Here is a 12,013-nt window from a genome sequence, read left to right as displayed (position 1 = left end):
TCAGGCTACACCCTGGGTCCTACCAATATTCAGTCCTTAGTAACTGATTGCAATCTTGTGTAGAGGAAAGACCGCAGGCTTTGGACTCAGATCTGGGTTTCAACATTGGTTTTTGGGTGACTAGCAGGATGTAAGGTTGGCCAAACAATGTCACTTCTGAAACTTCGTCTCTTTGTCTAATGCAGGGAAAAGGTTAATGAAATCGACCTTACACTGTCCTGATGACTAATAAAACTGTGAATGAAAAATGAGATACAGGGGCGCCCAGCGTCCGACTTCAGCTCAGGTCATGATCCCACAGCTCATGAGTTTGAGCCTTGCGTCAGGCTCTGTGCTGACAGCTTGGAGCCTGGAGCCTGCTTTGGATTCTGTGTCTCCCTGTCTCTCTGCCCCTAACCCACTCACATTCTGTCTCTTTCTCTCTCAAAAATAAATAAACATTAAAAAAAAATGAGATACATAGGGGTGGGCTCAGTCAGAAGAGCAGGTGATTCTTAATCTTGGAGTCATGAGTTTGAGCCCCAAGTTGGGGGTAGACTTTACTTAAAAAAAATTTTTTTTTTTAAATGAGATACATATAAAGCACCTGTATGTCTTAGGTACTTGGCCAGTGTTAGGTCAATGATTCTCAAAGTGTGTTTTCACTGATGCAGCACTATCTAGGAACTTGTAAAGAGAAAAGCAAATTCTCCAGGGGTGGGAGAATCTGCATGCTCGAGTTTGAGAGCAATTGTGTTAGACCCTCCTGTGCAGATGAATAAGAGGCAGCACAGATTTGAGGAGATGTGTTGCATAAGGGACACCTGAGAGTATTCCCTGAGCCCCCAGAGAAATCCATGGTGGGTACCCCATTTCCTGTTCTTGTCTGTGTGGAAGAACTACAGTTAGAGGAAGCTTGGTTGTCCTTTTCCCACACCTCTCTTGGATTAAGAGTGCTTCTCCCTGCACTTTTGTTTTGCTGTTTATGTGGTAAGCTGATCTGGGGAGGGTGAGATGTCCCGTTCTTTCTGTGATTGGGCGGGTTGGTCTAATTCTGAGGTCAAGTATCAAACCTCATTGTGGCCATATAGTTAAGCCACTTCCTCTGACTTAGCTTCTGTCACTAATAAAGTTCATATTTTGAACTCTGCTTAATTCTTGCATAGCAAGAATTCAGAACTTTTCAATTAGTTCTGGGAAGGGTAAATAAAGGAGTGTGTTTTTCAAATTATACCCTGTGATAGTTAGCCTCCAAAATCCTCCTCAGTGATCCCAACTTCAAGTATTCTCACCTTACCACACAGTTCCAGAGTTGGTCTGTGTGACCAATATAATATGGCAGAAGTGATGGTATTTTGCTTCCATGATTAGATTATAAGAGATTCTGTGACTTCCATCTCTCTTTTTTTTTTCTCTCTTTCTCATCTCTCTTTCTCTCTCATAGATCATTTACTCTGGGGGTCACCAGTTGCCATGTAACAAGCAGTGCTATTGAGAAGCCTACATGACAAACCATATGAGAGAGAGTGTAAGTGGAAACTTCAGCTCCAACCAAGTCTTCAAGGAGACTGCCACCCTGGCTGACACTTTGACCACAACATTGTGAGAGAAAAGAATTGAGCTACAATAACTCAGGCTGCTTCTGGATTCTGGTCCTCAGAAATTATGAGATGATGCATATTTGTTGCTTTAAGCTGCTAAATTCGGGGACTAATTTGTTACATGGTAATGGATAACTAGTATAGATTGTAGTACCTGGAAGTGGGGCACTACCACAAATAGCTAACATTTAAGAGTGGTTTGGGAACTGGGCAGTGGATGGTGGCCGGAAGGATTTTAAATAGTGCCTTAGTGAAAACCTAAATAGCTTTGAACAGACTGTTAGTTGAGTTTTGGACTTTGAGCGGGCTGCTGGTTGGGGTTTAAAAGAAAGTAAGAAAAATCTTATTGAAAAAGGAGGACAGAGAACCCTCCTTAACGTAGGGGCAGAAAGTTTAGCAACACTGTCATCTTCAGTAACGTGGAAGATGGAAAATGTACCTGAAGAACTGGGTGATCTAACTAAGGAGATTTCCAGCCAGAGTGTGGAGGGTGCCACTGGTTTCTTCTAGCTCTTTCTAACAACACACAAGAAGAGAGTGATATGCTTAAGGAGGAAATGGTAAGCTAAAAGAGCCAGGACTTACTAGTTATAAAGATGTCAACCCCTGCCGATGGCAAAACAATGCTGAAATTAAGAAATGTCTTTAGAGCAAAGGTTAAACCTAGGGCACCATCAGGGGAACATGGTCTAAAGGTGAAGCTAAGGGTGTGAGTATAAAACCCTTTGCTATGATCTCAGAAAGATCAAAAGTGGTGCGTCTTAGTACCAATTTAGTCACATAAAAGGTCCTCCAAAAATTTTAAGGGTGTAGCTCACAGATCCTCTCCAGCAAACGATAGGGCTTCTGGGAAGTTTCATTGCACTGCTCCTCAGCAGAATCACTAGACAGAGAAAGGGTTACCTTAAAGAGATTTGTGGGTGTGACTTTTGTCTAATAGAATGGATCTGATGAAATTTATAAGAGACTCACAAGATTTTTTAAAAGAATTATATCAGCAGAAACATTACCTGTTAGAACTGAAAGGGACAGAAAAAGTATAAAATGAAAGAAGCCTTCATACCTCCCTGCTCCCAATCTCCACCACACACATTCTGCAGATTTGGAAAATTCTTCACCTGTTTACAGGTATTACTTTTCATGAAAATAAAGGATGGCTCAGGAGGTGTAGCCAAGAGCCCTGGAGGACAACTCTTGGGTAGGAAGAGTGCTGAGTCCTCAAGAATTTCCAACATACACCTGGCTGGATTTTCAGAGCTGCTATGAGGACTCCTGTGTGCTTCCAATCTCCTCCCTTTTGGAATAGGGATGCCTGGGCTGTTTACACTGTGCCTGTTTCACTTCTGTGGAGGGCTGTGTGGAGGGCAGCAAAGGTATCTCTTTAGTTCACAGGTTTTTAGAGTAGAGAGGAACCACACTCAAGGAACTGTACCTGAGGAGCCTTGTGTGAATCTGGACCTGACTTAGATGACATGATTCTGGATTTTGAGTTGATGCTGTAGCGGGGTGAGAATTTTAGAAGCCTTGGGATGGGTTGAGTGTACTTCATAAGTGGTGGGGGGACATGAATCACTGGGGCCCAGAAGGCAGACTGTGATAGCCAGTCTCCCAGGCAGTCTCCTCCTGGTATCCACATCTTTGCCGAGTCTCCTTCCACACTGTGCCCGGATTCACCTGCAATATACCTCTACTTCCAAGATTAGGATATAAAAGATACCGCAGCGTCTCTTTGTCCCTCTCTCCTAATTATTCTGATGGAAGCCAGCCACTGTATAGTGAACACTAGCCCATGTGATTAACATTCCAAGCGATGAGGAACCAAGGACTGTCAACAACCACATGAATAAGCCTGGAAGCAGATTCTCCAGCCCCAGTCAAGCCTTCAGAAGTCTTTAGCCCTCGCTGCCAGATTGCCTATAATCTCATGACTCAGAACTATCCAACTAAGCCACTCCTGGATTTTTGACCCTAGAAGCTGTGTAAGATAATAAACGTGAAGTTCTTACATTTGGGGGCAATTAAAAATGCAACAATAGGGGTGCCTGGGTGGCTCAGTCGGTTAAGCGACTGACTTCAGCTCAGGTCATGATCTCACGGTCCGTGAGTTCGAGCCTCGCGTCGGGCTCTGTGCTGACAGCTCAGAGCCTGGAGCCTGTTTCAGATTCTGTGTCTCCCTCTCTCTCTGACCTTCGCCCATTCATGCTCTGTCTCTCTGTGTCTCAAAAATAAACGTTAAAAAAATGCAACAATACATAATTAATATGTACCTCCAATGCATTCATTATACTTATACCACATCCCATAAGATCTTACAGAAGAGCAATTTTTAAATTTGTTTGGATAGATGGTTTATATTTTGAGAACAAGTCTTTCAAGCATGAAGGAGCAAAGAAGGCTCTTCTGTTTCCTTCAGTATAATCCTTTTGATAGCAAAAACTTGGATCTGGCAGAAGTCTTAATAGGTATGGTTCACACTTCTTTATTTTAGGCGATTCTAAATAGATGAAATCAACCTGAGAATTTTCTTGGACTTAATTTAGAATCAATTCCAGTCAAGTTTTCATGCAACTTTTTAAAATTTTTTAAAAGTATTTATTTATTTATTTTTTGAGAGAGAGAAAAAGACTGTGAGCAGGGGAGGGGCAGAGAGAGAGGGAGACACAGAATCCGAAGCAGGCTCCAGGTTCTGAGCTGTCAGCACAGAGTCTGAAGCGGGGCCTGGAACCCACAGACCGTAAAATCATGACCTGAGCTGAAGATGCCTAACCGACTGAACCACCCAGTTGCCCCTTATGCAACTTTTAAATTGGACTGGTTTTATTGTTAGGAATATGGACATATTGTGGAATTCATCCAAATCTCTACCCAATAATCTTACTCAATTTCTTTTAGTTTCTTGAAAGAAGAGCCTAGTAAGTTGTTGGAAATTCTATTAGGTTTAGTTTTTGTGGAGGTATCTTTAAAATATCCAAATGGGCTCTAGACAGTCAGGATAGGGAAATGTCACTCATAACTTCTATTTGTCTATGTTTTGTCTATTTTTCTAAGTTCTTGTGTGAATTTTGATACTGTATTTTGCTCCTTACTCTTGTAGGGTGTAGTGGTGAAAGCAGTGTTTGTTTAATTTTAGAGACAGAGAGAGAACACAAGTGGGGGAGAGGGGCAGAGGGAAAAAGAGAAAGAATCTTAAGTAGACTCCATGCTCAGCATGAAGTCTGACTCAGGGCTCGATCCCTTGACCCTGGGATCATGACCTGAGCTGAAATCAAGAGCTGGATGCTGGACTGAGCCACTCAGGCGCCCGACAATGAATTTTTAAATGACCTAGCTCTAACATTTGCATGCTCTTTCCACAAAGCCCATACACAGTGATCAAAACCCACCTTCCTCATGGCCTGACTGATGTCACCCTCAAGTTCCTACACATTTCACATTCTTCTTCTACCTAGAACTAGTTTCTCTAATCAACTGGACATCTGCTTTTCTTCTCCCTTTTTGGAAAACAGGCTGCCCCCATGTTTTCAAATCCTCCTTTCTGGAACATGTGAAAGCTTGTTCTCAGACTCCTTGCAAGAAGACACTCTCTCTGAGGATCCAAGTCTGGAAGCGTTTTATGAGAAACAATTGGAGATCTGTCTGTTAGTGCATTCCATGGGAATGTTACACTGTCTGGAAAGAAAAGCTCTGTGCAGGGCATAGCTGCTGCTACATGGGCAACACGAATGGTATTGAATGTCACTTCATTTATTGACATTAAATGCCCGATGACCACTGCATTTGGAAAAATGAGGACAGTGAGGAAGGTTGATTTAAAACCTAAATACTCCTAAGGATCTCTTAGTTGGTTAAAAACTTCCCTCCTTCATAGTTCATGCATTTTTATGGGAAACACAAGCCCCTAGAGGCTACACTTCTACAACAAAACTGTGGATCCTTTCAGGATATAATCCTGCAAATTCTTTTCTCTTAGCAACTTCCAAATATATAACATTGTCAGCTATCGTCACTATGCTGGACCTAACATCTCCAGGACTTACTTATCTTAGTAACAGGAAGTTTGTACCTTTTGACCTCCTTTACCCATTGCCCCTATTCCCTACTGCAAGAAATCCCTTGCAGTTCTTTATTATTTTTAGATTTCTTTAAAAATTAAAATATAAGAAACACATGATGCTAATGTCAATATGTGACACTCCCAGGCATGAATAAGTCCTCTTCCACTTCTTAGTATTTGAGTATCATTCCTGCCTTTTTTGTTCCTACTTTCTTCACTCTACTCTGCTTTTTCTCCTTTCTCTTCCAGACGAGGCCACCATCCTGGAAGGGACCCTCAGTGAGATCTGGTGCTGGGTGCAGTCTGGGGACGCCTGGAGTCAAAAGGGGCTGAGGCATCATTAAAGAGGCTGCTTAGTTCTCAGGCACCAGTGGGGACAGACAGGGTGTGAATCTGAGGCAGTCTCACAGAGGAAGCCTTAGGGCCTTGTTCCCAGCAGCCTGTTCTTGAGTCTTAGGGGAGCTTCTGTGAGCTCCATGAGGGAAGATCCAGGGCCTTACTGTCAGTTCAGCCCTGTGCTTTTTAAAACTCTCCTCAAGTCTGACTAAATGCATATGAAATAGCCGCATTGACTATAGTTTCTGACCGGGTTCTCTCCGTACCTGTTTCCTCTGACAGAAGAATTTGCTGTGTGAACCCCTTTGGGGTTCCCCTCGACCAAGCTTTGGCAACCAGAAGCAATGAGGAGGGCACGGGGGTGACGGCATGGAGACTGAGGCCCTGGCACTGGACTCTGAGCAGAGATGTCAGGCGCTGGCTTATCACAGACTGGCAGTGGGATGCCTGGAAAGGCCACTGGTGGGCCCCAGGACTACTTCTCAACATACCAGATACTAACCTGAGTTACCATCACAAGAAGCAGGAACTTACCAACTCCTGAACTTAGCACGGTTTGTCTGTAACAGTCAAGACAATGGGACAGGGTGTGGCTTCATTTGGGGTTTGGAGCTGCAGACCAGAGGAAGGAACAATGAAAGACTGCTTGTGTTTCTGTGGTTTGGCTCAGCTGGAGATGAGACTGTGGGATAATCACTGAGTGTTCATGTCAGGATCTCTGCAACTGGTCTCATTACTTCTAAAGCTGCCTGGCTGAGCGGTGGTAGGTAGACAATCAACCTGTCCTTGGACAATAATCGCCACTATTTATTCAGTGGCTCTCGTGTGCTAGACGACATTAGGCGCTTTATACACACAGTCTTAACAATCTGTAGAGTCAGCTGGTATTTCCATTTGTGACATAAAAAGTCAGGCGGTCCAGAGAAATTTAGAGATTTGTTCAACATCAGGTTTCTACTAAATGGTCAACATGGCAATTCTAGTATATAGTTATTTTTCCTATAATCTCATACGCATCCCTAAAAAACCTTGCAGTTGATAAAACAGTAAGCCAAAAATAACAGGGGTTATGGAAGAAATGGGGTTGGTGCTAAAAAACTTTATCATTAGAAACTAAAATCCTAATAACAAGACAGACGGAAATACGAGCACATCTGAATGCCCATCAGTGTTTGCAACTAGCATCACAGTGGTCCTTCTACAGACTTACATCCTGGGGCTCAGACTTCTTCCTAGCGATGTTCGACCTCAGGGCATTCGCCGCCAGTAGAGGATGTCCGAGTCAACATTAGAGATCTGATCCAGGGTTTGAATACAGAAGGGCGCATCTCGGACACATTTTCATCCGCACTGCCGTTCAACATGGCAGTTTACTATGATGAAAATTTTAGTGGCGGGTTAGGGCTTCAAGAACCACTACTTCACCAAAGGTCCTCACTGTGTAGACATACAAGTTTTTCCCTAAAGTCTTCATATATTTCTAAGATTTTCTCCCTAAATGTAAGAAAGCTTACCTTCATCACAAAAATCATGTATTCAAACATAACTACTGAATCACATTTTTCATTCCCCCAAATTCCTGGTTACTTATGAGGTGCACTGCATCAAAGGGAACGAGAGCTGTTTGGGATCAGAAAATCCCATTTCAAAGCCCATGCAATCCCCCCACCCCACACCCCCGTCTCCTGTTCTAGAAAGGCCTCATTGGACTTGAGGAAAGTTTACCCTGGCTGGAGCATTTCTAACTGATAAGGGCTGTTTTTTCTTATATAATCACCACGTCATGATCAGACCTAACAAAATTAACAGTGGTTTCTTAATTTCACCTAATGTCCCACCCACATTAAAATTTTTTGATAGTCTCAAGTGCTGTTTATAGCTGGTTTGTTCAACTTAGGATCCAGACAAGGCCCATTTATTGCATTTGGTTGTTATATCTACTCTATCTTTTGTTCTATACCCTCCTGCTCCTCTTAAATATACTTCACGTGTTGGAGAAACCACTCCTTTGTATTATGGATCATTCTACTATTTGAATTTGGTGGATTGCTTTCTTATGGTGTTTGGGTAGTTCCTCTATTTTCCATTTTTATTACCTATAAACTGGTAGTTAGATCTGGAAGCATGATTTAGGTTTGGGTTCCATTTTATTGGTAAAAATATTTCAAAAATGGGGCTTTATAGTTCCTATTGCCCTGTATCTTGCAGGACAATGCTGAGGGCTAATCTTAGTGATGCTAAGCTAGACCAGTTTATTAGGAGGTGGCAGCTGGATCCCTTCATTATAAAGTCCCCAGAAACTTAGAACTTAATGATTTATCATCCATGGATCATTTCTCAGATCTGCTGTTTCACTAAGATTGAAAAATGACGATTTTCTAGGTCTTTATTCCTTCCGTATGAATTAGCTGGAATTCTTTTTGTGAAGAATTTGACCTCATCAGCTCTTTGATAAACTGAAACAGCTCGTTCAGGGAAGGTGGAGCCTTGATTCTTTTTTTTTTTTTTTTTGTATCAATTTTGAGAATAAAGAGGTGGTACCCTGGAACACTCAGATGGTGACTGGTGTTTCCCTGAAAAAGTACTGAATTTTTATATATTGATGTTTTAAGCATTCCTTTTTAGCTCAAATTGCCCAAACTTTGCCAGAAGTCTTTTCAGTTTAGTTGTGTGCTCGTGATGTGACCTCCTCACAGTCTGATTGTTTCCTTGTTTTCTGGCACACAAACATGTCTGACTCATTTTTTAAATGTCCTGATGTGGACCTGAAATCAATTTTCTCAAAAGGAGCAACTTTTAGCAGAAAATAGTATTTGAAGATATTAATTTGGTCGTCAAAGAGAATTTACTCTTGAACAGAGCTGGATGCAATCAGATAATGGGTTTTCTAGTTATGCACTAGCATTTATGAAACTTTGTATTGCAATTTCTTCAAGGAAAAATATCCTTCTCGCAAATTGAAACTTCGTAGTTTGACTCTGCTTGCATGGTGAAAAAATCGTGTTCTGCTCTTTGATAACATGAGTCTTAGGAATACGATTCAGTTTAGCCAAGTAGATAAAGAAGTGAACTGGTAGCAAGTACTAGGAAACTACCCCTAAGTATTTCAAAATGTCCCATTATGAAGTTTTGGACTCAGAAGTTATGCTTCAAAATTTAGTTTTCTTTTTGAATATTAAAACTTCCCCCCCCCCCCAGTTTTTTCATGCTCACTTATTTTTGAGAGACGGAGTGCAAGTGGGGGAGGGGCAGTGAGAGAGGGAGACATAGAATCCAAAGCAGGCTCCAGGCTCTGAGCTGTCAGCACAGAGCCCGACACGGGGCTCAAACCCACAAACTGTGAGATCATGACCTGAGCTTAAGTCCGATGCTTAACCAACTGAGCCACCCAGGCGCCCATTGAATCTTAACACATTTAAAAGAATAAGCCTTAACACGCATTTGCTCATTTTTTTGGTTGGGACATTAATATATTTTCCATTTTATAGATTATGATAGCTTTATGGATATTTTGTTTTTGTCCTTGGTTGAGAAATCTGTTCATTTTATTTGTGGTAGTCATTTGCAATTCTTCAAATTAGCACATGAAAAAAAAATCCAACTCCAACTTTATTAGTAACCAAATGAGATGCAAATTAAAACAAAAGCATTTTTGTTACAACAAATTAACAAAGACTTAAAAAATGATATTCTGTTCCAGGGAGATTTAAATGACAGTCTCATTTTATAGGCCTGCTTTGCTATCATGATTCCAAGATTTTGTTCTTTTCTACTTGGGGTGTCTCCTATCTCCTCCCTTCCCCCAGTATCAGAGCTCTGTCCTCCCTGACACCTCTTCTTCTGACCAAGCCCTTTCTTCTAACCTGCCAGACTTGAAGAGACATCAAATATACTCTGCACAGAATTCACGCCTCCGCTAATTCTTTTTGGCGAGATAGTAGGGCAAGATAGCAAATAGTTTAGCCTTTGTAGGCTAAGCAGCAAAGTAATCAATATGTTATGAAGTTACTTACCTAATCATTTGAAATGTAACCATTAAAACTATAAAAAACATTTTTAGCTTGTAGGACTCTACAAAAACAGGTGATAATCCCGGCTTGGCCTGTGGCCACATTGTGTCACCCCCTGGCTAGATCCTCCTGTAAGGAAGAACTCGCTGTCCAGCTGTGGGAGTATTCCTTAATGGCCTTGAGTGGTTAGCTTCACCACAGTCCACCTCAGCCCTGAGCCCAGGCTGTGCTATCCTTGGGTATCCCCCAGTCAATGACTGAGCAAGGTCTAGCCTCCCACTGGCAGCCAGCGAGGAAAAGGGACCTAGCTGGAAAGAATCAAAGTCTGCCAGCACCCTGAATGGGTTACAGAGTGGATCCTTCCTGAGGGCCTGTAAATTACGAGCCCGGCTGCCACCATGAGGGGGCCTTAAGAGATCCTAAGCAGAGAACCAGCTGAACTCACCCAGACTTCTGAATTACAGAACTATGCGATAATAATTGGGTGTTATTTTAAGCCACTTTGTTTGTTGTAATTTTGTTATCCAGCAACACGAAATGAATGCACTGGGAATTCTTGTTCTCAAGGGACAGCCCGTGTGACACAGAACAGATGAGAAAGAGAGAATGGATCTGAGAGCAAAGAAGCCAGTGACCAGATGAACCATATCACAGTTTTCTTGAGTACCTCCTCTACCTTAGATGCTTTTGGCTGGCAAATACAGATGATTCTGTTTTCTCAATGACTATAAAGATATCATCAACTATTGGATGAGGCTTTATTTGTGATAACAATAGGAGTGTTAGAAATTTCAGTTGATTATTGTTAGTTTTATTGGAGAAGGACTTAACTAATTGACGATGGCCATGTAAGCCTTTTTTCTACCCCCAGACTGGTTCTCTCCATTTGCTTTGATGTTTATAATTGAGGAACAGCTACTAAGAGGTAGGGGATGCAGAGAAAAGTCCAGGGCCATGCAGATGAATAGCACTGAGTATTCCCTACAGGAAGGTTGGTAACCAGCTGCTGCTACCCATAGCAAGTATCTGTGACAGCACACAGGGAAACTGAGACAACCAGAGATGTGTTTCAGTATAACAAAGGCCAGCCCCCAAATGATTGCTCATAAAAATCCAAACACAACCTAGAAGTCTCACCCTAGCTTTTAAAAATCCATTATTTCTCCCAGACAGAAGCACTTAAAGGGGAAAAATGGCTTATTTCAATATACATGTAGAGAAAGCAATGTAACAATAGAGCAAAGCTTCAAGATCTTCTGATCAAAGACTTGTGAAACTAATAGCTAACACAGAAAAGAGATAATAGCCCTTTTGAATGCATTTTGAGTGCTTCTATGAGACGTACAATCTAATTGGGGTATAATTGCCAGCTACTGATAATGTTTTTTTTCCCTATGGCTTGTGCTACCTGAGGTCTGCATCTATTAGGGCTAGAACTATATGGATGACCAGGGATAGCCAGGATACCTTTGTGGCAATAACTGGAGCTGAATGTAGCGTGTATCGGAAGGCGTAGCGCTCAGTTTCCCTGATAACCAATTCAAGCTTAACTATACAGAATTCTGAGGCCTCATTAATGAAGCACAATGTAGACAATTTATACTAGCAATAGTATTACACTGATCGCCTGATTTCAGAATAAGGAATTGAAGGGCGGGGGGAGCTTACGGTGTATTCTGCTTTTATTGTAGCAACCACAGTCAGAAAAAAGAAATAGCCATTGTCATCAAAGTAAAGCTTTTAAAGAAGAACATTAGCGATAAATGTAGAAGTAGAGATAGAAAAAGAAAATAAGTTTATGAGACATAATGAAATAATTAATCCAGACAAGGATCAATAATGAATGTTAAAGTTGCTGGCAGAATGGTGGACAGAGCCCTAGATACTTACTAGAATATCACCCCCACAGCTTACTTGCTAATAGTAAGTGGGGGAAAGAAAACGTTTTAAAATAGAGAAATATAGCTATCATCACTTGGTAATCAAACTATCCAATTTTCTGGCTACTAATGATGCTATGCAACTCCTAAGAT

The sequence above is a fragment of the Prionailurus bengalensis genome, chromosome A1 (assembly GCF_016509475.1).
Source record: "Prionailurus bengalensis isolate Pbe53 chromosome A1, Fcat_Pben_1.1_paternal_pri, whole genome shotgun sequence".
NCBI classification, from domain to species: domain Eukaryota; kingdom Metazoa; phylum Chordata; class Mammalia; order Carnivora; family Felidae; genus Prionailurus; species Prionailurus bengalensis.
Note: the sequence above shows the minus strand (reverse complement) of the source record.